The sequence below is a fragment of the Hylobates moloch genome, unplaced genomic scaffold (assembly GCF_009828535.3).
Source record: "Hylobates moloch isolate HMO894 unplaced genomic scaffold, HMol_V3 SCAFFOLD_2, whole genome shotgun sequence".
Taxonomy (NCBI): domain Eukaryota; kingdom Metazoa; phylum Chordata; class Mammalia; order Primates; family Hylobatidae; genus Hylobates; species Hylobates moloch.
In genome coordinates this window covers 65,455,485-65,477,256 of record NW_026652277.1, presented here as the reverse complement: position 1 = coordinate 65,477,256, position 21,772 = coordinate 65,455,485, and the positions used below count along the sequence as shown (strand labels likewise).

The 21,772-nt window shown below is 50.1% G+C and overlaps 1 protein-coding gene across 1 annotated transcript in view; it reads right to left on the bottom strand.

Annotated features, from left to right (window-relative positions):
• The window catches only part of PDGFRA (platelet derived growth factor receptor alpha), a 64,312-nt gene extending 50,513 nt beyond the window's left edge, over positions 1 to 13,799 (bottom strand). The window contains exon 1 of the mRNA XM_032151012.2: positions 13,582 to 13,799. The gene's annotated coding sequence lies outside the window, so the exon portion shown is untranslated. The remainder of the gene's footprint in view (positions 1 to 13,581) is intronic.
• Between the last annotated feature and the right edge of the window lie 7,973 nt (positions 13,800 to 21,772).

Sequence of the window (21,772 nt, the reverse complement as noted above, 5' to 3'; positions counted from 1 at the left end):
AAAAAAAAAAAAAAAAAAAAAAAAGAAATTATCATAGGTCCTCTAATATGGGCAATAAAGGTGGTAAAAAGACAGAATGGAGAAATAATTCAGTCCACTGAGAAGGAAAACAAACAACAAACACACAAAAAACTTTCTCTCAAAAAAGTAAGTTCCAAGAAGAAAAAAATCATAAAAGTTTTTTAAATATATACATACACACATATATATGTGTGTATATATATAAATATGAATATGGAATATCCATTTTTAATTAAGCTGACTTTTAACTATAGAAGTCCTTTTAAAAAATCCTTTTAAATCTCTTAATACCAGACTCTAGCCAGGACAAATAGCCAACATCTCTGGCTTTTAAGCCTTTTTTTAAAGGTATTTTCCCTAGTGAAACCAACAGGCCTTAACCAAGGTTATAACTTAACCATGGACACAAGAGGTGTCTCCAAAGAGATGGCAAGCAATTTTTACAAGATCCAGCATTACCCCTAAGGTAGCTCACAGAAAAAAAAATTCAAGTGAGAAAATTAGAAGCTGTCGATGGAGACAAAAAGAATAAATAAATGACAAAAGTCCCAGAAGTAGCAAACTGGAAACCTCTCATTCCCTAAGCCAGGAACTGAACCCAGGCCACCACCATGAAAGAACAAAGGCTTAGCTATTGAGCCACAGCCTGAAACAAGCACTGCATTGCTTTTTCTAAAAGGAGTCTAGGGAAGTCAGTTTTGAACTTGCAAAGGATATACGTTTTCAAGGGAAAAGGAACAGATATAAATCTGAGAGGCCTTCAAAGGAAACAGATTCTAGAATTAAAAGTCAATATTTCTTGCAATCTTACTGAAAGCAAACCAATACTTGAAGAAAAACTTGTTTTAACATAGGGCACCAAAATTTAGATAGACTATTATAAATAAATTTCCTGTCTGGGCGCACAAGGTGGCTCATGCCTGTAATCCCAGCATGTTGGGAGGCCGAGGTGGGTGGATCACCTGAGGTCAGGAGTTTGAGATCAGCCTGACCGACATGATGAAACCCCATCTCTACTAAAAATACAAAATTAGCCAGGCGTGGTGGTACATGCCTGTAATCCTAGCTACTCAGGAGGCTGAGACAGGAGAATCACCTGAACCCAGGAGGCGGAGGTTGCAGTGAACCAAGATCGTGCCATTGCACTCCAGCCTGGGCAACAAGAGCAAAACTCCTTCTCAAAATAAATAATAAATAAATAAATTTCCTTCCAGTTATGGCTAATTACATCTAAATTTTAATAAATTCTCTTTTATAAACTTTACCATGACTTACATAGGTCATCTACAACATGCTTGGACTTTCTGACTTATCCTATATTTCCTTCTTTTCTAAACAATCAGTCATTGTACCTTAGGACAAGAATTTATCATATAAGATCCTTTCTCATAAAATGTCTTTATAACATTCCTCACCAAAAATACATCTTCATATTCATAACTTTCCTCACATCTCTCTCCACTGCTTATTGTTTTTTATTTCTTTCTATTTGTTTTTATTTTCTTTCTAAATTCGTATTTTAAACCCCACATATAAATGACATCTGAATTGGCCAAAAAGAATTTATTTTCACTAAGAGCATATCTTCTTTGGCAGATTTATACAGAGTTATATATGAATTTTTAGTAACTCTAAATTTTAGTAAACTTAAGTTACATGAGCTTGAGAAATGCTTGGACTTATTTACTCTTTTTATGAGCACTATTTTATTTATAAGCCAATTTGGTACCCTGTAGACACAATACATAACATAATAAATGTACATACACATAAACACATCTAGACATTTATACACACACATAAACAAAGATCCAATAGCTTTTAACTTTGAGCTCTAGCCATAATGTAGGAATGCAAATGCACTATTTTATAAAAGATAGCTGGACCCAAATTATTTCCCTAACAAAATTGGGACTTATCCAAATGGCCAAACTTAGTTTGCTAATTTGAATTTGCTCCAATTGCCTAAAAGGCACCCTAGTGTCGAGTCCTCTGGGACTCACCACTGTCCCTTTGTCTAACAAAGATATCTACTAGACACAGAAGTTTTTCTAAGTATAGGGAGAGCCCAATTATTTTCCCCTGCAAATTCCCACCTCCTGGAGCAAAGCATTAAACAAAGTGACAATAAGAAAAGAAAATGCTTTTACAGAAAATGATAACTTTAGAGTAGAAAACAAGAAAAGGCAAGACCAAGATTCCCCTTGGGTGGGACTCTAACCCACAATGCTAGAGGGGAATGCCAGTGCCAAACACCCTGGAGCATCCAAATGCCAAAAAACCCAGAGTATCAGCTAACAAGGGTCCCCACACCAAATGCCAAAAACCCCAGAGCATCTGGGGGGTGGCCAATAGTGAACCCCAAAAGCATGAGACCTAACATAATTGGAGCTACAGAACAATGACCCTGGTGTCCCAGGGTCAACACAATGGGAGAACCCTCACAACCAAGTGTCCTGCCTTAAACAGTTGCCAAATAGCCAAGGCAAAGACTACAAACATGAAATAAGAATTTCAGCCTGAAGAGCAGAGAAGTCAAACAGCCAGTCATTAAAAACTAAAGAGAGGCCAGGTGCAGTGGCTCATGCCTATAATCCCAGTACTTTGGGAAGCTGAGGCAGGCAGATCGTTTGAGCCCAGGAGTTCAAGACCAGTCTAGGCAGCATGGCAAAACCCTGTCTCTACAAAAAAAATTCAAAATTTAGCCAGGTGTGGTGGTGCATGCCTGTAGTCCCAGCTATTCAGGAGGCTGAGGTGGAAGGATCGCTTGAGCCAGTGAGGTCCAGGCTGCAGTGAGCCATGATTATGCCACTGCACTCCAGCCTGGGCAACAGAGCAAGATGCTATCTCTAAAAATAAATAGATAAATAAATAATTTTAAATTTTTTTAAAAAAGAAACTAAAGAGAAAAGGTCCAAGAGAAGGGATGACAAGGTGGGTTGCAAAAGATGTGGCCAGCCAGGCGTGCTCCCATCTGGGGCACCCAGACAACAGGAGGCTGCTATCAGGCTGCTAAGCCAGAGGCCTCACAGCCACTTTCCCATCTGTCCAAAATAAAGAACATTAGAAAGGACAAAGGAGCCAAAATTGAAGGGAAAAAAATATTATCAAGTTGAATCTGGGCAAGGAGAGACTCACCCACCAGTGAAGCCCAAACAGTGCCAATCGGTCTTAATTTAAAGTCAACGGGAGGTTACCATTGTCCCTTCATTGGTCACCAGAAAAGATGTCATAGGGTGAACCTCAAAATTGGGGTTCAGCCTAGGAGGTCACAAAGGTTCTTGGCTTCATGCAGGAAGGAATTCAAGAGCAAGCCAAAAGAGTAAAATGACAGCAAATATATCAAGAAAGTAAAAGAATAAAAAAGTGGCTATTCCATGGGCACAGCAACTGCATGGCTGCTTGAGTGAGTATACCTGTAGTTATTTCTTGATTATATGCTCAACAAGTGGTAGAAGATTCATGAGTTTTCCCTGAAAGGGACAGGTAATTCCCAGGACTGAGGGTTCCTCCCCTTTTTAGACCATATAGAGTATCTCTGGTCATTGCTATGGCATTTGTAACCTGCCATGGCACTGGTGGGAGTGTCTTTTAACACTAATGCATTATAATTAGTGTGTAATAAGCAGTAGGGATGACCAGAGGTCACTTTCATCACCATCTTCGTTTTGGTGGGTTTTGGCCAGCTTCTTCACTGCATCCTGGTTTTGCTGGCTTATTTATTTATTTATTTATTTGTTTGTTTATTTATTTATTTTTGAGACAGGGTCTTACTCCTTCACCCAGGCTGGAGTGCAGTGGCCTGATCTCAGCTCACTGCAGCCTCCATCCTCCGATCTCAGCCTGCCCCGCAACCGCCCCTCAGACCAGTAGCTGGGACTATAGGCCTGCACCATCACACCCAGCTCATGTTTTTAAAATTATTGTTTGTAGAGACAAGGTCTCACTATGTTGTCCAGGCTCGTCTTGAAATCCTGGGCTCAAGCAACCTTCCTGCCTTCGCCTCCCAAAGTACTATGATTACAGGAATGAGCCACCAGACCTGGCCCGCAAACTGTTTTATCACTGGGGTCTTTATGACTTCTATCTATCAACTCCTATCCCAACTCCCTTCTCTCCTGTGACTACAAATGTGTAACCTCCTGGGAATGCAGTGCAGCAGGTCTCATCCTCTTCTTACCTAGGCTCTATTCAAGATGAAGTCACTCTGGTATGAACTCCTCTGATGCTAACTCATACAATGGAGTGAGCCTAATAGGACACGATTTGTTCCATCATTGACTTTCGAAGCTAAAATATGTGTGCATGTGATTCCTGAGTAAACTGGTTTAAAAAAAGAAAGAGTGAGAGAGAAATTCAATGTATTCATATATTGCTGTGTTTAGCCCTAGTTGGGTTTGGTTTGGTTGGAGGGGATCCAGAAGATAATAGCCTAAACAAAGTTTTTGGTGGGGCCTAATCATGTATTTCTACTGTAAGGTGGCCTACTTTGCAGAAATCAGATTTCTGTTTTATTGAATGCTACCAGGAAAATGGGAGAGGAAGAAAACACAGAGTAAAATGTGGAAGGCTCCTAACAGGAAGGGGAGTGGGGTGCGTAGAAAACAAAATAAGAGAAGGAGAAACCATTATTTACTAAGCCAAAGTTTGCATGTGCATGCTGTGTTTATGAAGAATAACCCTGTGATTACTTAGACTTGATTTTAAGAAGTGGCAGTTTGGCCGGGCGTGGTGGCTCACGCTTGTAATCCCAGCACTTTGGGAGGCCGAGGCGGGCGGATCACGAGGTCAGGAGATCGAGACCACGGTGAAACCCCGTCTCTACTAAAAATACAAAAAATTAGCCGGGCGTGGTGGCGGGCGCCTGTAGTCCCAGCTACTCGGAGAGGCTGAGGCAGGAGAATGGTGTGAACCCGGGAGGCGGAGCTTGCAGTGAGCCGAGATTGCGCCATTGCACTCCAGCCTGGGTGACAGAGCGAGACTCCCTCTCAAAAACAAACAAACAAACAAACAAAAAAAAGAAGTGGCAGTTGAGGTTCAGAGAGGTTTTGCAAATGACCCAAAGTCACACAGCCAGTGACAGAGCCAGGATTCGAACACAAGGTCTGTGTGATACAAAGGCGATGCCCTCTCCACTTCACCATATGGTCTCTCTCAAGGGAAGGTCAGTGTTTTAGCCATATCCCATCCCTGTGTGCCACCTGCCTGACTATTTTCTAGGACAAATTACACCTCCTCCTTCTATTTTCCTCCTTCGCTCACCATAGCAGGAGAAACACAATTACAGTGCTGTGAACCCAAATGCAATTCACATAATGCTGGCTGGCTGATGGCCTCTGAGGATCCTGACATGTGCCTGGGATGCAAGGCTTCCACACTGCTGTGGTGGCAGGCACAGTGGGCCCCAGAGCCAGGCTGGCCAGCCTGATTTACCACAATTAGCAGTAATGCTTGTATGTTTGTACATATAAATATCAGCCTCCCACTCAGCAATCCACTCAGCAAACTTCAAAGACAATCCACTCAGCAAACTTCAAAGAAGGCCTCCAGAGCCAGCTTGATGTCTTTGGTTTTATCACATTTAGATCCCGTATTTCTTTGGCAAGACTTGCCAAAGATGCATATTTAAAGCATTCTCCAGCTTAAAAGAAGGACTCACTGCTTTTCCTGTGCAAGCTCTAAGCAGTGCTTTGCCCTGGCCAGACACTCCCAGATTTCCTTCAGTGCCTCCAGATACAGTGGACCCTCTGCCAGGAAACATTATTTACTGACATATAAAGTGGCCAATGAGGCCCAGCGTGGTGGCTCACATCTGTAATCCCAACACTTTGGAAGGCTGAGGCAGGCAGATTACTTGAGGTCAGGAGTTCGAGACCATTCTGGCCAACATGATGAAACCCCATCTCTACTAAAAATACAAAAAATTAGCCACGCATGGCGGCAGGTACCTATAATCCCAGCTACTTGGGAGGCTGAGGCAGGAGAATGGCTTCAACCCAGTAGGCAGAGGCTACAGTGAGCCAGGATCTCGCCACTGCACTCCAGCCTGGGTGACAGAGCAAGATTCCGTCTCAAAAAAAGTGGGCAATGGAAACAGGCCCTCTGAGCAAGCCATCAGGAGGGAAGAGAATAAACACGTGTTTGTTGCTTAAGATTCCAAACTCCCATCTCTTATAACAGTGGTTCCCTGGGTAGAAATCTAGGCCTGTTGGTGAAGTTTCTTTTTTTTCTTTTTTCTTTCTTTTTCTTTTTTTAGACGGAGTCTCGCACCGTCGTCTGGGCTGGAGTGCAGTGGCATGATCTCAACTCATTGCAACCTCTGCCTCCCAAGTTCAAGCGATTCTCCTGTCTCAGCCTCCCCAGTAGCTGATATTACAGGTGCCCACCATCATGGCCAGCTAATTTCTTGTATTTTTAGTACAGACAGGGTTTCACCATGTTGGTCAGGCTGGTCTCAAACTCCCGACCTCGTGATTCACCCGCGTCGGCTTCCCAAAGTGCTGGGATTACAGGCGTGAGCCACTGTGCTCAGCGTGTTTGTGAAGTTTCATGTCATTACTTATCTATAACTCAGACAGTTTACTCATGAATAATGGCAGTGCTTGCCCCACGGGGAGGCAATGAAGAAAAATGGGAAAGATGGAGACTTTCCTCACCTATTAGACCTGTAGTGAGGCTCCCTGGGAGTGAGTCTTGCTGTTCCTGCCACTTTTATCTACTCTAAATGCTCATCCTTAATTAGTAACTGCTATTCTGGAGCTCATCTAAAGTCAGGTGTGCAAATATAAGTAATTGAAGCTACAAATTCTGAGAAACATGGCGCTATAAGAATCCGTGAGAACAACCCCCTTTGCAGGGAAGAACAATAGATTTCATCCAAATCTTTTCTTCAATCATAATTACTTCCCTCATGCCAACTACATGTTGAACTTCAGCCCCCATTCTCAATAATCACAACTCAAAAAACATTTGCCATAACTTAGAGAAACAAACTGAGAAAGAGACCCCTGCCCTGCTGACTCTCAGGCAGGTGACTTGTGCTCTTCCCCCATCCTCTTGGCCTTCTTATGCTTTCTCTCAGAAGAAAGGATGGAAATCACATTAGACTAGCCACTGATCCCAAATCTGACACTCTGTCCCACTCTCTGAACCTCAGTCTCTTCTTCTAGGAAGCACGACTAGTGAGGCCTGACTGGTTGCTTGCCCTGTGGCATTATTGTAAGGACTAAATTATATGGTTTAATTGAAAGTGCTTTGATTTTCACGACTTTTTCTGCAGACTCCCAAGATATTTTAGATCGGCTCCTTCAACTTCTCCTTGACTAAGAAAGTGAGGGATGCCCCAGAAGCCACATGACTTGCCCTGCACCTCCTACCTCCTGGAGACATGGATCTGAACTCTGATTCAGCCCATACCAGCAGTCCACTCCCATCACCCTGTTACCTCCAGCCTGGTGTGGCTATAAAGACCATTCAAAGATGAGCCAATATATACAGTCCCAGAAACAGAGAAACAAATGATTTTGCAGCTACTATCCTTTCTCTTTAACAGGGTGCCATCTCCTGCCCTGCAAACAGAAGTAAAGAGCCATTGCACATGACTCTGTAACCAAAGGCAATGTGCAAAGGTAGTGTAAACAGACAGCAGGCAATGCAAGGCTTTATTTCCAGAAGGGCTAACAGCAAGACATTCTTTTCCTAAAGCCAGAGAGCTGGCTTCTCAATCACCAATTGCAGAGTGCAACCCGTTGCAGAACCACTGAATATTGAATTTCACCCCACCCTCACATGATTAAAGACCACAGGAGACTCTCTCATAGCCCCAAAAGCCACTGGTGACTTCAAGATTCAGATTTCCGAGGTTCAGTTAATTTCAGCTCTCCTAAGTTAATTCTAACTGTGAAAATTACACATCTTCCTTTTTCTACGCAGTCCCCTAACTTCAGCCCAGGCAAACCAAGTGCAGGTCTATACTGGTGGAAACTTCTCCCTGTTTTCCAGCAGAGGGTATGTTTACCAGGACCTCTGCACCCTACCAGAGCCTGTTTTGTTGTTTTGATCTCCCGGAGCTCCATCAGACATTCCAGTAATGGGAGGGGGCTGGAGTGTTTTTACACAGGAGCGTTTTATGGGACAATCTGGGCTCATAAACATGCCTGCTCTCCTTTCACCAGATATTTAACCACGGGAGAATAAAATGACATATCCTTTTGAATGTCACCAAATGGGTGTGACTCCTAATGGCACAACCTTAGGAGTAGCAGTAGCAGTTTGAGCATTCGGCTTGAGGTCACAAAGGCCCCGACATAGGTCTCCTTACTCAGAAACGGGAACATCAATACCCCCCACTACCTTCCTCACAGGCCAGCTCTGATAAGATGTTCACTATGTAAATGCAAAGCATTAACAACCAAAGCGAAACACAACACAAATTTCCACGAAATAAAAATGTTGTCTTCCAGCAATTCTTGTAGCCTCACAGGAAAAGAAAATCAGTCACCTATTAAGGTCCTACTGAGCAAAAAAAAAAAAAAGCACCTTCCTAATGGTCTACGCGAAGCCCACTCTCACAGCGGGTCGCAGTAGTTCTTGCGAGTGGCCAGCAGATGGCAGTGTTGGTCCAAGGACGTGCGTCCAGGGGGTTGCGACACAGACGCCGCTGTGAGGAATTCTGAGCTCCACTACCCCAAATGCTAACTTCCAGTCTCTTCCTTCCTTAGATTGTACTTTTAGTTTTCGTGGTGACCTCAGCTGAAAGCCCTCGGGGTTTAAGCAGAAATAGGAAAACTGCTGTTGAAAATGGCTAAATCTCCTTGGGACCCCAGGAGAATTCGGGGACATCTCCCCATCATCCCCATCATCATCCCCATCACCGGGAACTGGTGCGCCGGGGCAGCCTGGCTTCGGGAGCCGGGAAGACGACGCTGCCGGGCTAGGCCGCAGAGGCTCTGCCGGACTCGCTACTAGGGTTCTGTGCAACCCACGCTCTCGCCACCTCAGCATTTCCGCCCCCTCGGGGCAGGGGGACACGCCGTTCCCGGGCCGCGCTGCCCTATCTGTCCGCGCGCCACCGCCGCCCCCATAAACCAGCCTGGCTAGGGCCGCGACGGCCGCGCAGCTGATTGGAAATGACTGTTCCCGTTGCACAATAACGCAGGGTCGTAAAACAAACAAACAGCAACAGGCCGCCCGCGGGGCAAGGGAGCTGGCGAGGGGCTGGAACGCAGAAGACGGAGCCTGCCCCTCAAGAACGCACGGGACCCGTTCTCCTCCACCCTCCCCTGCTTCTCCCACATTTAATTATAAGGACGTCCCATTCTCAATCCAAACCCAGAGACCTCGGCCCCTCTCGTCCACCCAGCGCCTCCCGGGCCCACACAGAGCCTGCGAGGCGTCCACTGGCTGCCTGGAGGAGGGGAAAGGTGACCCAGGTTAGCCTCCGCTCTCCACTGAAATTGCGGCGCCGACCGCCCGGGGCTGGGGAAAGCGGGATGCGCCCCCGGAGCCCACTAGAGGGCGCGACAGCCCCGCGAATCTTACCCGGCTCGCCAGCTAGCTCGCCCGCAGCCCAGGCTCCTGGTCCCCGACAGCGCAGCCGGGAGTGCTGCGCGCAGACTTCGCCTGGGAGGCTCTGCGCTCGGACGGTCCAGCCGCCGCCACCGTCCGGTTTCTGACCCCGGGACCCAGAGGAACGCTGCGCGGTCCGCTCTCCCTCCTGCCTCCACCAAGCCCTCGGCGGCTCGGTTGTCCCGGGGTTGGTGGCGATGCCCAGCCGCTCCGGGGACCTGCGCCCCTGCGCGCCGCGCTCTGGACCTCAGAGCTGCAGAGGCCGCCGCGCCCCAGGCACGACGCTCGGCGTTTGCATTGTTTTCAACTGAGACCCGAGAGGGGGCCGGGCGGGGTGTGGGAAGATGGGGGAGAGCGGGGAAGAGAGGCTGGGCGGGTGGGGGGAAAGGGGCCGAGGGGTTTAGGGTTACAGGCGCTCACCAGCGCCTCCTATGGGCACGAGAGCCGCACGGCCGTGGGTAGCGGCTCACCGGGAATGCTGGGGAGAGCTAGCCTGCGCCCTCTCGGCATTTAAGAACCGTTCCTGGCCGGGCGCGGTGGCTCACGCCTGTAATCTCAGCACTTTAGGAGACCGAGGTGGGCGGATCACCTGAGGTCAGGAGTTCGAGACCAGCATGGCCAACATGGTGAAACCCCCGTCTCTACTAAAAATACAAAAATTAGCCTGGCGTGGAGGCGGGCACCTGTAATTCCAGTTACTCAGGAGGCTGAGGCAGGAGAATCGCTTGAACCTGAGAGGCGGAGGTTGCAGTGAGCCGAGATCGCACCACTGCACTTCGGCCTGGGCGACAGAGCGAGACTCTTGTCACACACACACACACAAAAAGTGCCTTCTGGTGCCACCTTGCTCGACACGCGCCTTAGCCGCCTCTGCCCCCTCACGAGTCCGCGCCCACCCGCGCTTGTCGCTCTCCTTTCGCAGGGGCCGAGAAACTGCAGTAGGAGGCAGGGAAGGAGGCGCCCCAAGTCCGGGTTCCCATTATTCCCTCCTACAATCTACTTTTCCAGCCCATCCCGGGTTCGCTCATTGATCAGTTTAAAACAAAAGGAAATGCCGCCGAGCCACTTCAGCAAACGACAACCATCTGGCAGAAGCCGAATTAGGGCGAAGTTGGGAGAAGCCATTTGCCCCCGATCCTGCATCTTGCGCCCCAGGCGAGACCGAAAGATTATCTGCCGCCCCAAGGCTGATGCTGCGGTTGGGCCCGGCGAGTTAGACCCGGGGGACCCTGAGACCCACACCTTTCGGTCACCGATCCGGCTTTTAGCTCTTTTCCTAGAATTGCCACTTTTCCACCAGCAACGTGTAACCTGGTCGCAGCTCCCCGGAGGTCAGAGGGAGTCCTTCCCTGCGGGGTCTGCAGGAAGGCGCTGGCCACCACGTCCCCAAAACGCGTCCCGCCGCTGCGCGCCGCCCACGGTCCGTCCGCAGGAGGCACAAAATGGGCCCGCCTCGGCGCCAGACGTGTTTGCAGCTGGAAAGCCCAGCCCAATGCCCCTCCCCCTGCATCCCTCCTCAGTCCGCGTCCCGAGAGGAAACTGGCCCAGGGGCGGAGAGCTGGGAGCCTGGGCTCTCCTTCAAGTCCTTCTCGATCTAAGGATTTAAACAAGAGCCAGGGCACCAGGGGCTAACGGCGGATTCATTCTTGGCGTCCCCTCACTCTTATGAACGAGGTCCAGCTGCACTTGGGTCAACCCAAAACTGCAAGCTCCGAAACTGGGCCTGACTAGGGCGTCAAAGCTAGGCTGGTCTGCCTTGCGCCTGTTGGGGTTCGAGGCAGGGCCTCCTCATCGTGAGGGTTGTGGAAAGGAGGAGGCCGAGGAGAGAGGGAGAAGAGGGAGGGGGATGCAATTCAGCAGTGCCGGGGTCCAGGTTGACCAGATTAGGGGTCGGGGGTGGGACAGCGCGGCTGCTGGGGAGGTGCGCACGCCCGGAGAGCCCCTTCCTCCCCTCCTGTGGCTCCGGGGATGTTTGTCCGGTGAGATGCACTGCAGAGGACTGTCGTGCGTTTGCCCTGGATGCTCCCTGCTCCAAAAATCTGTCTAGTTCTTGTCAGGAGCGACCGCGGCGAGGCGAGTCGGTCCAAAACATTGAGCAATTCGGCCTTGGAGCCAAAAAGCCATTTCTCACACCGCCCAGCCCGGGGCTTTTCGGACGTGGGGCGGTAGGGACCTGATAGGGGCCCCATCCATGCTTGCCTCCCACCCAGGGAGATGGAGTGAGTGGCAAGTTCTTCCAGGCACTCTTTGCGCACATCCTGAGGTCTTAGTACAATGCAGGCAGCGAAGTGCGGGACCGGCGCTCTGGCTGCGGGAGGGATGCACAACGGACAGCCTGCCGGGCCAGCAAGTCCTTCCCGACCAAGACGCGAGGCCAGGCCATCGGCAGCTCTCGCCCACCTGGCCTGGCTCCGGCTCCTGACTCCCTCCGGCAACCGTACTCGGGTTGGGCCACACTCGTCGCTCCGACCTGGCCGACACCCTCCCGGAATAGAACAGCTGATCCCACAAATTCAATGCCAAATGGACGCCGCCCGCTCCCTGGGCGCAGCCGGGCGGAGTTAATTTCGTGTGTAAATCTGGTTTCCATGGGGGTAGACAGCAGAGGAGGGAGAAGTACCCACAGACGGCTCTGAAGCGGGCAGGGAGAGGAATGGAAAAAAGGGCAACTAGAGAGGACCGAGCAGCGCTGGGCGAGCGCAGACGGCAAGTGCCACGCACCCCCGTGCGGAGAAGGGCGCCGGGTAGGGGGTGTCCAGGGCTCGGGTGCCCGGAGGGAGGGAGAATGTGGTTTACCTCCCACCTTTCTGTCTTACCTGCAAACAAGTTTCCCCAGTGCCAAGTCGTCCCTAACTTCCTCACAAGAAGTTCGGCACTTTCCTGGAGACCTTTCCTCTCTTCCTGCCTGCGGCCAGAACTGAGCGGCAGCAGAGCCCCGGGGCAATGCAGAAACGATTCCACCGAGGAGGGGGCGCGGGAAGGCGGGCGGGGGCGGGGGCCACGGCGCACAATGAGGGCCCCTTGGTGTGCGGTTCGAAATTCCTCAAATCCCAGTTGCTGGAATGCGAGGCGACGATGACTTCTTCACTCAGGGCCAAATGTGTTTGTCATTATTCCAGACCGCCCGCCCGCGCCGCCGCTGTCGCCCCCGCGCTAGGGCGTGCAACCCGAGCGCACTGCCCGGCAGGCACCCGCTCTCCCTGGCACCTCACTGACCCAACGAACCGCTCCAGAACGCCCCAAACCCTTGCCCACGCCCGCGCCCCTCTGCTTGTCCCGCAGCCGCCTCACCGCCGCGCCATATCTGGCCCGGACGCTCACCCAGAGCAGCGCCGTCCAGTAATCACGCGCATTCGGCCGGGTCCGTGTGCTGCAGGCCAGCACGGAGGTCCGGTCTCCAGCCGAGCCCTGCCCGCCTCCTGCGCCCCGCAACCCCTTCCCGCGCCCCCCTCCACCCTCCCCTCTCCCCACCTCCCCTGGTCCCCCAGCCGCGCTCCACACCACGGGCTGCAGCGCTGTCCCGCCAAACCGCAGGCGAGGAATGAAAACACTCATTTAAAACCTGTCGCCTCCCAGGACCCACTGCCAAGAAGAGGGCAAACACCTCTGCCTCCACCCCCAGTTCCTTGGTGTTCGGCCGAGTATTCACGAACACCACCCCCACTCCCAAAAGAAACCTCAAAAATGTAAGCCTAAACAATTTCTTTGGGAGGCCATAGGGTTGTTAGAAAAACATTGTTTTTAAAAATAGGTCTGGAAAATGTGTGTTTAAAAAAAATACCTAGACTTTCTAACTCTATGGTTATCTCCCACCCATCCCCAAGTGAAGTTTATTCCGAAAAAAAAAAAATTACTCTCTGGACACACAACTGGAATCCAGCTCCGTTTTTTTTCTTGTCGCCCAAAGTTTGAAGTTACTTCGCTTTCTCCAGTCCCAGAGTCTGATCAGGGACTTCCCTTATAAACAAAAAATAATTTTTTCTTCTCCCTTACCTTCTCCTCCGATGTTATTCCACAATGAATGTCCCACACATGGAGTAAAGAGTGTGCCCACGGCCTCCAATGATCTCTTGCAGTCTCCTCCTCTGTTTCTCTCCCTGTAGCTCCAACAGTAATGGGCTCAAAAACCGCGTTTTGTAATTGATTCAATGTTATAGTCCATCCTTCTAAAACTAATCATTTGCTCTAAGTAAATAGCTGTCAGGAAATAAGCCCCCCCTCAACCTTGGTCTCTTCAAAATAAAAGTTTCTCTCAAACTCCCTGCGCTCCGAATCTTCCAGTCTCCAGATTGCGCCTTCGCTTTTTGCTCTTACGCAATCAGGGGGTCCAGTCCCAACCCCCAGACTTCGACAACAACTGGGGGGCGGGGAGAAGCAGACCAGATGGGATGGGGGGGTGGAAGGGGGAGGTGTTGGTGCTCTGCCGGGAAAGAGGTTTTGTGAAACTACGAACAGCCCATCATTTCCAGAATGATTTTGCCTCCCCATTTTGGGGTTATTTTCTTAGACTGCTATAGTTTTGTATTCTCTTTGAAAAGAAAAAAAATGAACATACAAAATTGCATTTAATGCCCAGAGAGAATATAAATCTAGAATCAAGAAATGTCCCTTCTACAAACTCGGCCCAACTAGAAATAGGGCCCTCGGGAGAAATCTCCAAGCGGTTGCGCCGTTTTGAACTAGGGGTCTTTTAGGGGAAGGGCTATATAGTTGCTAGTTCTTTAACAGGATTAGGCAAACTGTTGAGTCCAATATGACAATGATGGGTTTTTGTTTTGTGGTGTGTGTGTGTGTGTGTGTGTGTGTGCGCGCGCGAGACTGGGTGGTCTGAAATAGGGTACAAAGAAAAGAGGGTCTGTGTAGGTTTGGAACATTCTCCGATAGAACGACCTTTACTTCCTTGAAGTCACTTATCTGGTCGTGCCTTTGTTTTCGGGGTTATCTGGGCGAGGATGCCCTGGCTTCTATCTCGCATACAAAAAAGCTTAAGCTTGGGCGTTTGGGGAATCTTGCGGCCGCCTCCGCGTCGTGGGGGAGGGTGCCTTTTGATTCTCCCTCCGTTCCCTCCCGCCGCGTGGGTCGAACCCTACGAAGGCCTTGGAGTTGACAGCTGAGCCCCAAACCCTGCGCCCAAGGCCCGAGGCCAGTGTCGGGAGGAAACGATCCTGCCGGCGAGGGAAAGGGGGCGCTGATGCTCCAGCAACCAGACGTGGGCAGAGTTGGGCTTCCCAGCGACGACGGGGGAGGGGAGCGCGTTCACCTTCCTCGCTCTCTGATTTTTGAATTCTCCTGTTGGGGTTGGGGGTCATCCTTCATCCTTCTCCTTCAACCCCACCCCCACACACGCACTCTGAAAATGGCCAAAGTGGCCAGGTTGGGACTGGCATGTCCAACAGCCGTCTCCTTTACCAGGAGGGTGGACACAGTGCAGTGGACAGAGGAGAGTCACAGAGAAGTACTCCAATGGGCGCGGTGCTGTGCCTAACCAGGACAGGATCTTGGGGTGTCAGCCTCGAAAATAGGGCACCTGGGGCTGCGCTGGGGGCCCCATTGCCCCAGCTCTTCTACGCGACCCGCTGTTGTGCATCTTCAGCTTGGGTGACTGCACCGCTCGCTATTACTTCCACATGTTCCTTCAGGAAATCATTGAAGGCAAATATATGAACAGCCCCTTGTTCGGAATGCTAACAGGATACCGTAATGTTTGTAGAAAATGAGCGGCACAAACGATCCCCCCCAAAAATCAGAGTGCGGAATAAAAGGCAAAAGCGGGTGCTGGGCCACATGCTGTTAAGTTGAGAACCGGGTTTTTAGGCTAGTTACCCCAGAGGGTAGGAGGCGAGACAGACAGCCTACCCAGAGGGGCTGCTTTGCTTCGGCGACACTGCTAGCCCGGTCAAGCCAGGGTCTTCCGTCCGCAGGGCCCCAGCGCTCTCCGCCACAAATGGTAACTTCACAGTTCATTTCAGAGCCGTTTAATGGGGCCCGAAAAGCAGCCCGGGCGGGAGTGTCTCCAGGCAGCGACTCCTCGGGTGTTTAAAGCAGAAAGCAATGGATGAGCAAGCGAGCACCCAGTTGTCCTTCTGGTAGTAATTACCTGCCTAATTTGAATGATGCCTTTGTTATGATCATTAACAAACATTTGCTAAAGGTTTCCATGTGTGACATTCTGGAAGGTTTAAAGGCCTGAGGAGCTGACTCCAGGGATAGTGCCCCGGTGGGGGGTGGCGCAAGAAAGCAAATGGTTGGGGGAAGATTTCGCGGAGAGACTGTGCAAAGAAGAGAGGTCAACATCTGCCTCCTCTGCAAAAGCAAAATAAACCCAGTGGTCAGGAGCAACCTCCGGACAGGAGGCCCTCGAACCGAGGCGGTTGGTTCCTTAAACTGAGTCCTGCCCCCACAGCCCCCGCCCCTACCACTGCTCATAGGCTGGTTTGAATCCTGTTTTCCGCCCTCTAAGGCTGGTCCGAGGCTGGTTCGGGAGAAGTTGGGTCTGCGCCAGGCAGTCAGCCCGGGGCGTCGGGGGAAGGTGGAGCGAGTTCTTGCCGCGCTCTCCCAGTGTTCTAAGATCCTTCGAGATCGGTCCCTCGACGCCCCGGGTCCTGGGTGGTCCCGGAGCCCCGGGGGGCGGGGGGCGAGAAACCTTGCCCTTCTGAGGCGGGCTGCGGGTCTTTTCTCCCCTTCTTGTGCTTCTCACTGGGCACCGTGTGGGGGGTGAGGGGGAGGGGATCAGGCCACCATATGTACCCGGAGGAGAGGAGCGACATGCACCGGCCTGGGCAGCTCTGCGCAGATCTCAACCCGCGCCCGGATTCTAATTTTCAACCTCTTGGGGTTTTTTTTGTTTTTGTTTTTTCCTTGAGGGATTATCAAGGGGTTAAGAATGTGGGTTTTCTCCCCAAAGTGGGAGTCGGGGAGGCTGCGAGCCGAGAGGAAGGAGGCCCAACTCCCGGATTGAGCCGGGCCGGGAAGTTGGGAGAAAAGGGTAGGGACTGTGACAGTTCTGTCCTCGGCCTTGCGCGTCTAGGCCAGCAGGCGACATGAAATTGGGGGCAAGGATATAAAAAGGTGCAGTCGATGAGCTGACCTTCAAAAAGAGGGCCTCGTAAACTTTTTACAACCAGATCAAAACGGTCACTAAAAACAAAAGCAAAATCTCGTCGTGCCCTGCCCTGCCTCCAGGGCCCGTTCTCCTGGCCCCGACTCCCGGGCGAGAGCGGCCGCAGCTCCGAGCGCCACACCTTTGGCTTTGAGGGCGCTTCCCACTGAGTTGGCTTTTTGTGTCTTCTCCTCCTCTGCCCCCCAGCTCCACCCCCAATTCTACTTTCCTCGAAGAATTCAGGTCCGTTTGCTCTAGAAGCCATACGAATTTAACAGTTATCAAAGCCGTTAGTTGTGAAAATCACGTTTAAACTTGTGAATTATTTTTTTCAAATGGTGATGGGCGGGGCAAGGGAACGGGGGATGTTTCTGGCTTCACAATTTGAAAATGAAGGGCCCATTTGGTGGTTTGCAAAAGAAAACGGTGCTAACTGCTCCTTCTCCCACCCCCTTTAACCCTTGGCTGCATCCGGAATAGCCGCCTCCCTGGGTCCAGCGAGGAAGGGTCCTTTGCCCGGAGGTGGTGGAGGTGATGCACAGATATGGGGGGTCCCCGCAGAGAGAGAGAGACGCCCTGGCCTCTGGTCTGCCCCAGCTGAGGCTCGGAAGCTAGCTCTAAGGAGTCTCTTTGCACGCTCAGAATTCAGAACGGCACTAGTCTTGGAAAAGGAGGAATTCTCCAAAAAGATCGAGATGGGTCTGTGCAGCTTGAGGTGAAAGTTACCCTCCCCAGGACTCTGCACCCACCTTGCTGGCTGGATCTCAAGGTGCAGCCTCTCTTCTGGGTTTGGGGGGGCTTGCTCTTCAGGGAGAAATAGAAGCAGAGGATTCCTAACACCGCAGCCTGTTTACAGACCTGAGGACAAGAGCTTGTTTCCTGGTCCAGCCCAGCCGGGTGGGCCATACACTCCTTAGATCCTGGGACAGACTGGTAGGACTGGAACCCTCTGGATCTGGCTTTTGGATACCCTTTCCCTCGCGAGAGAGCCCCCTTCCTCAGTTTAGGGATGTTGTTGTGCCTCCGCCCTCTCCGGCTCCTTAGGTCTTTGGTTTTAGTTGCTTTTAATTTGAAAAACCATATGAGGGGAGGGGGAGGGAACGAGGAGATTGGGAGGTCTGCTCTTTATTAGGGGCCCAGGCCTCCAGCTTTCCAACACACAGCTGTGGCTGGGAGGGGAGGGAGGGCTGGCTCTGTGTAGGTCAGCCTCACTGAAGAGAGGGCCTTGTCCTCTGGAAGTCCCAGGAGTCCAGCACAGCCCTGTGATTTTTTTTTTAATCCTTCAGCGGAGACACTGCAGTGGAACACCAGTGGAACCTCGACTCTTTGCTCATCCATTAAAAGGGGGATAATTGACTAGGCATGGTGGCTTACGCCTGTAATCCTAACACTTTAGGAGGCCAAGGTGAAAGGATCACCTGAGCCCAGGAGTTTAAGACCAGCCTGGGTAACATAGTGAGTCCCCATCTCTATTTAAAATAACAGCAAGCGCCGGGCGCGGTGGCTCATGCTTGTAATCCCAGCACTTTGGGAGGCCGAGGCGGGCGGATCACGAGGTCAGGAGATCGAGACCACGGTGAAACTCCGTCTCTACTAAAAATACAAAAAAAAAAAAAAAAAAAATTAGCCGGGCGTGGTGGCGGGCGCCTGTAGTCCCAGCTACTCGGAGAGGCTGAGGCAGGAGAATGGCGTGAACACGGGAGGTGGAGCTTGCAGTGAGCCGAGATTGCGCCACTGCACTCCAGCCTGGGCGACAGAGCGAGACTCCGTCTCAAAAAAAATAAATAAAATAAAATAAAATAAAATAACAGCAATGACAACAATGGGAACAATCATGCACAACCTATAGGGTTGTCTTGGGGATTAAATAAGATAATATCCCAGGTAAATAAAGCGGTTCATATGCAAACTTAAGATGTACAAGGCCCTGTGTCAAGGGCTAAGAATACAGCCCTTTCCTCCTAGATTTTATGGACTAGTGGAGCAATCAATTAGACATAAATTTGCAACTTAGCATTCTAAGCAATGTTGGAGACAGACAATGAAGTCAGCACACAGGAGAAGCCTAACGCAATCTGGGAGGTGGGAGACGGCTTCTTTCAGGAAAGGCTTCTCTGAGAATCTAAGAGGAATAAGAATCTAGTTGGGGAGGAACCTCATTGCATGGGCGGGGGGGTGAGAGAGAACATGAGATAATCAGAAGTGAAAGGAGTTTGGAATGGCCGCAACTTGTAAAGGTCCAGAGGGGAAGGAGCAAAAAAGAGGTGAGATGGAGCTCATGGAGGCCTTCAAGACCATGTTAAATGTCTAGGCTTGCAGAGATGGGAGGATTGATGGAAGGTTCCAGGCCAGGAGTTCAAAACCAGCATGGACAACATAGTGAGACTCCATCTCTACAAAAAATTTAAAAATTGACCAGATGTGGTGGTGCACGCCTGTATTCCCAGCTACTCAGGAGGCTGAGGCAGGAGGATTGCATGAGCCCAAGAGTTCGAGGCTGAGGTAAGCTATGATCACACCACTGTGCTCCAGCCTGGGAGACACAGCAAGACACCATCTCTAAAAAATAAATTAATAAGGCTTGGTGCGGTGGCTCACACCTGTAATCCTAGCACTTTGGGAGGCTGAGGTGGGGAGATCACGAGGTCAGGAGTTCAAGACCAGCCTGGCCAACACTGAAACCCCGTCTTTACTAAAAGTACAAAAATTAGCCAGGCATGGTGGCGTGTGCCCGTGGTCCCAGCTACTCAGGAGGCTGAGGCAGGAGAATCACTTGAACCCAGGAGGCGGAGGTTGTGGAGAGCCGAGATTGCGCCACTGCACTCCAGCCTGGGCAACACAGCGAGATTCAATCTCAAAAAAGTAATTAATTAATAAAAAGGAAAACAATTGACAAAAGAACCTGGGCTTAATTCTATGGAAATATATGGTTTAAAGAGGGGCAAGACAGGAACAGAGTTGAACGTTTAGCAAGATCAGCCTGGATGATCTGAGGAGATAGGGAGGCTCCTGCTATAATCTAGCAAGAGAGGATGCTTCCCTGTTCCTGGGGGATGGCAGGAGTTTGGAGAAAGTGAAAAGTGAATTAGAGAGAAGGAAGTAGAAAGCCTAGCTCTCACTGAAAATGTGAACTGTGAGGGCGAGTGGGGTGCCTGGCTGAGGCCATGGCTGGTGCTGTCTACTCAGCAGGGGGACAACCAGGAACTGGGTTAGAAAGGAAAGGATGGGCTGGGCATGGTGGCTCATGCCTGTAATCCCAGCACTTTGGGAGGCTGAGGCAAGCGGATCACCTGAGGTTGGGAGTTGGAGACCAGCCTGACCAACATGGAGAAACCCCGTCTCTACTAAAAATACAAAATTAGCCTGTAGCCTGCAATACCAGCTACTTGGGAGGCTGAGGCAGGAGAATATCTTGAACCCAGGACGGGGAGGTTGCAGTGAGCCAAGATCGCGCCATTGCACTCCAGCCTGGGCAACAAGAGCGAAACTTCATCTCAAAAAAAAAGAAAAGAAAGAAAGAAAAAAAGAAAAGAAAGGATGAGTTCACTTTTAAACATGACACATTTGAAAAAGCTCAAGAAGGATTAAAATGAGAGAAAGAAAAAAAAAACAGGACAGAATTTGGGGTAACTCCAGCATTTTCCAATAAGCAAAGAAGATTGTGAGAAGGAATAGCCAGGAATCTTTATCTCCTGGATAGTCAGCTGTTGTCTCTGAATCCATAGGATGAGAGTTGGTTGAATTTAAAGACCTGTGTAAACTTATTATCTAAATTCAACATTATCTGGAAGCTGAAGCAGGAGGAGGCTTAAGCCCAGGAGTTCAAGGCTGCAGTGAGCTATGATCACACCACTGCACTCCAGCCTGGGTGACAGAGTAAGACCCTGTCTCTAAAGAGAAAGAGAGAGAGAGAGAGAGAAGGAAGGAAGGAGGGAAGGAGGGAGGGAGGAAAGGATGAAAAAAAGAAAGAAAAAAAAGAAGGAAGGAAGGAGAGAGAGGAAGAAAGCAAGCAAGCAAGAAAGAAAGAAAGAAGAAAAAAGAAAGAAAGATGTGACATTACACAACATGTCTGGTGACTTTTTACAACAACGTAAGAGCTTTAGTGATAATATAATTGGCAAAACTAGATTATTTTTCCCTCATTTGTACTCTTAAATAGACTTTTGTGGCCAGGTACAGTGGCTCATGCCGGTAATCCCAGCACTCTGGGAGGCTGAGGTGGGTGGATTGCTTGAGTCCAAGTGTTCGAGACCAGCCTGGATGACATAGTGAAACCCCATCTCTACTGAAAATACAAAAAATTAGCCGGGCATGGTGGTGGGCGCCTGTAGTCCCAACTACTCGGGGAGGCTGAGGTGGAAGAATCACCCAAGCCCAGGAGGTCAAGGCTGCAGTGAGCCGAGATCATGCCACTGCACTCCAGCGTGGGTGACAGAGTGAGACCCTGTCTCAAAATCAAACAAACAAAAAAAGTAGACATTTGTATCCACATTTGGATTTCAGATCACCCAAAGACCCCAAAGCAGGATTAAAGCCAATCCTTTTCTTAAGGACACTAGCTTTCTACCAGCTACCACTCCCACCCCTCACCATGCCCTGGGGAGACTGAGGCAGGACTCATTTTCAGGAACAAAAAAAAATATGTTCGATTCCAGTGAAGAAGATTGCGTATTGCATATTGTCCTCCAGTAATCATTCTCCTTTCCTTCTCAGTAATAGAGTCCTTGATTTTTAATTTTAGTTTGTTTTTCCCCCCCTGGAACAAAAGTCTTCCTTTCACCAACTTTTTTGCAGGTCGATGTGTCATGAAGGAAAGTTCCGGCCAAAAGGACGTAAGCACAAGTTGTGGGTGCAACTGCTAAAAAGCGTCTTTAAAATAAAGGATGCATCCTTCTCAGTCTGGTCTTTTTTGCTGAGTAGAAAGCAGGTGTGTGAGTGGGTCCTCAGCCGCCAACTTAGACTATGAGGCCACCTTGAAAAGGGAAACTGCGCACTGTGGTACTATCAAGTAGAAGATCCCTCACCCTTAAGCCCCAAACAAACCTTGATAAGCTACCTCCTGCCTTCTTGAAAATGTAGCAGAAA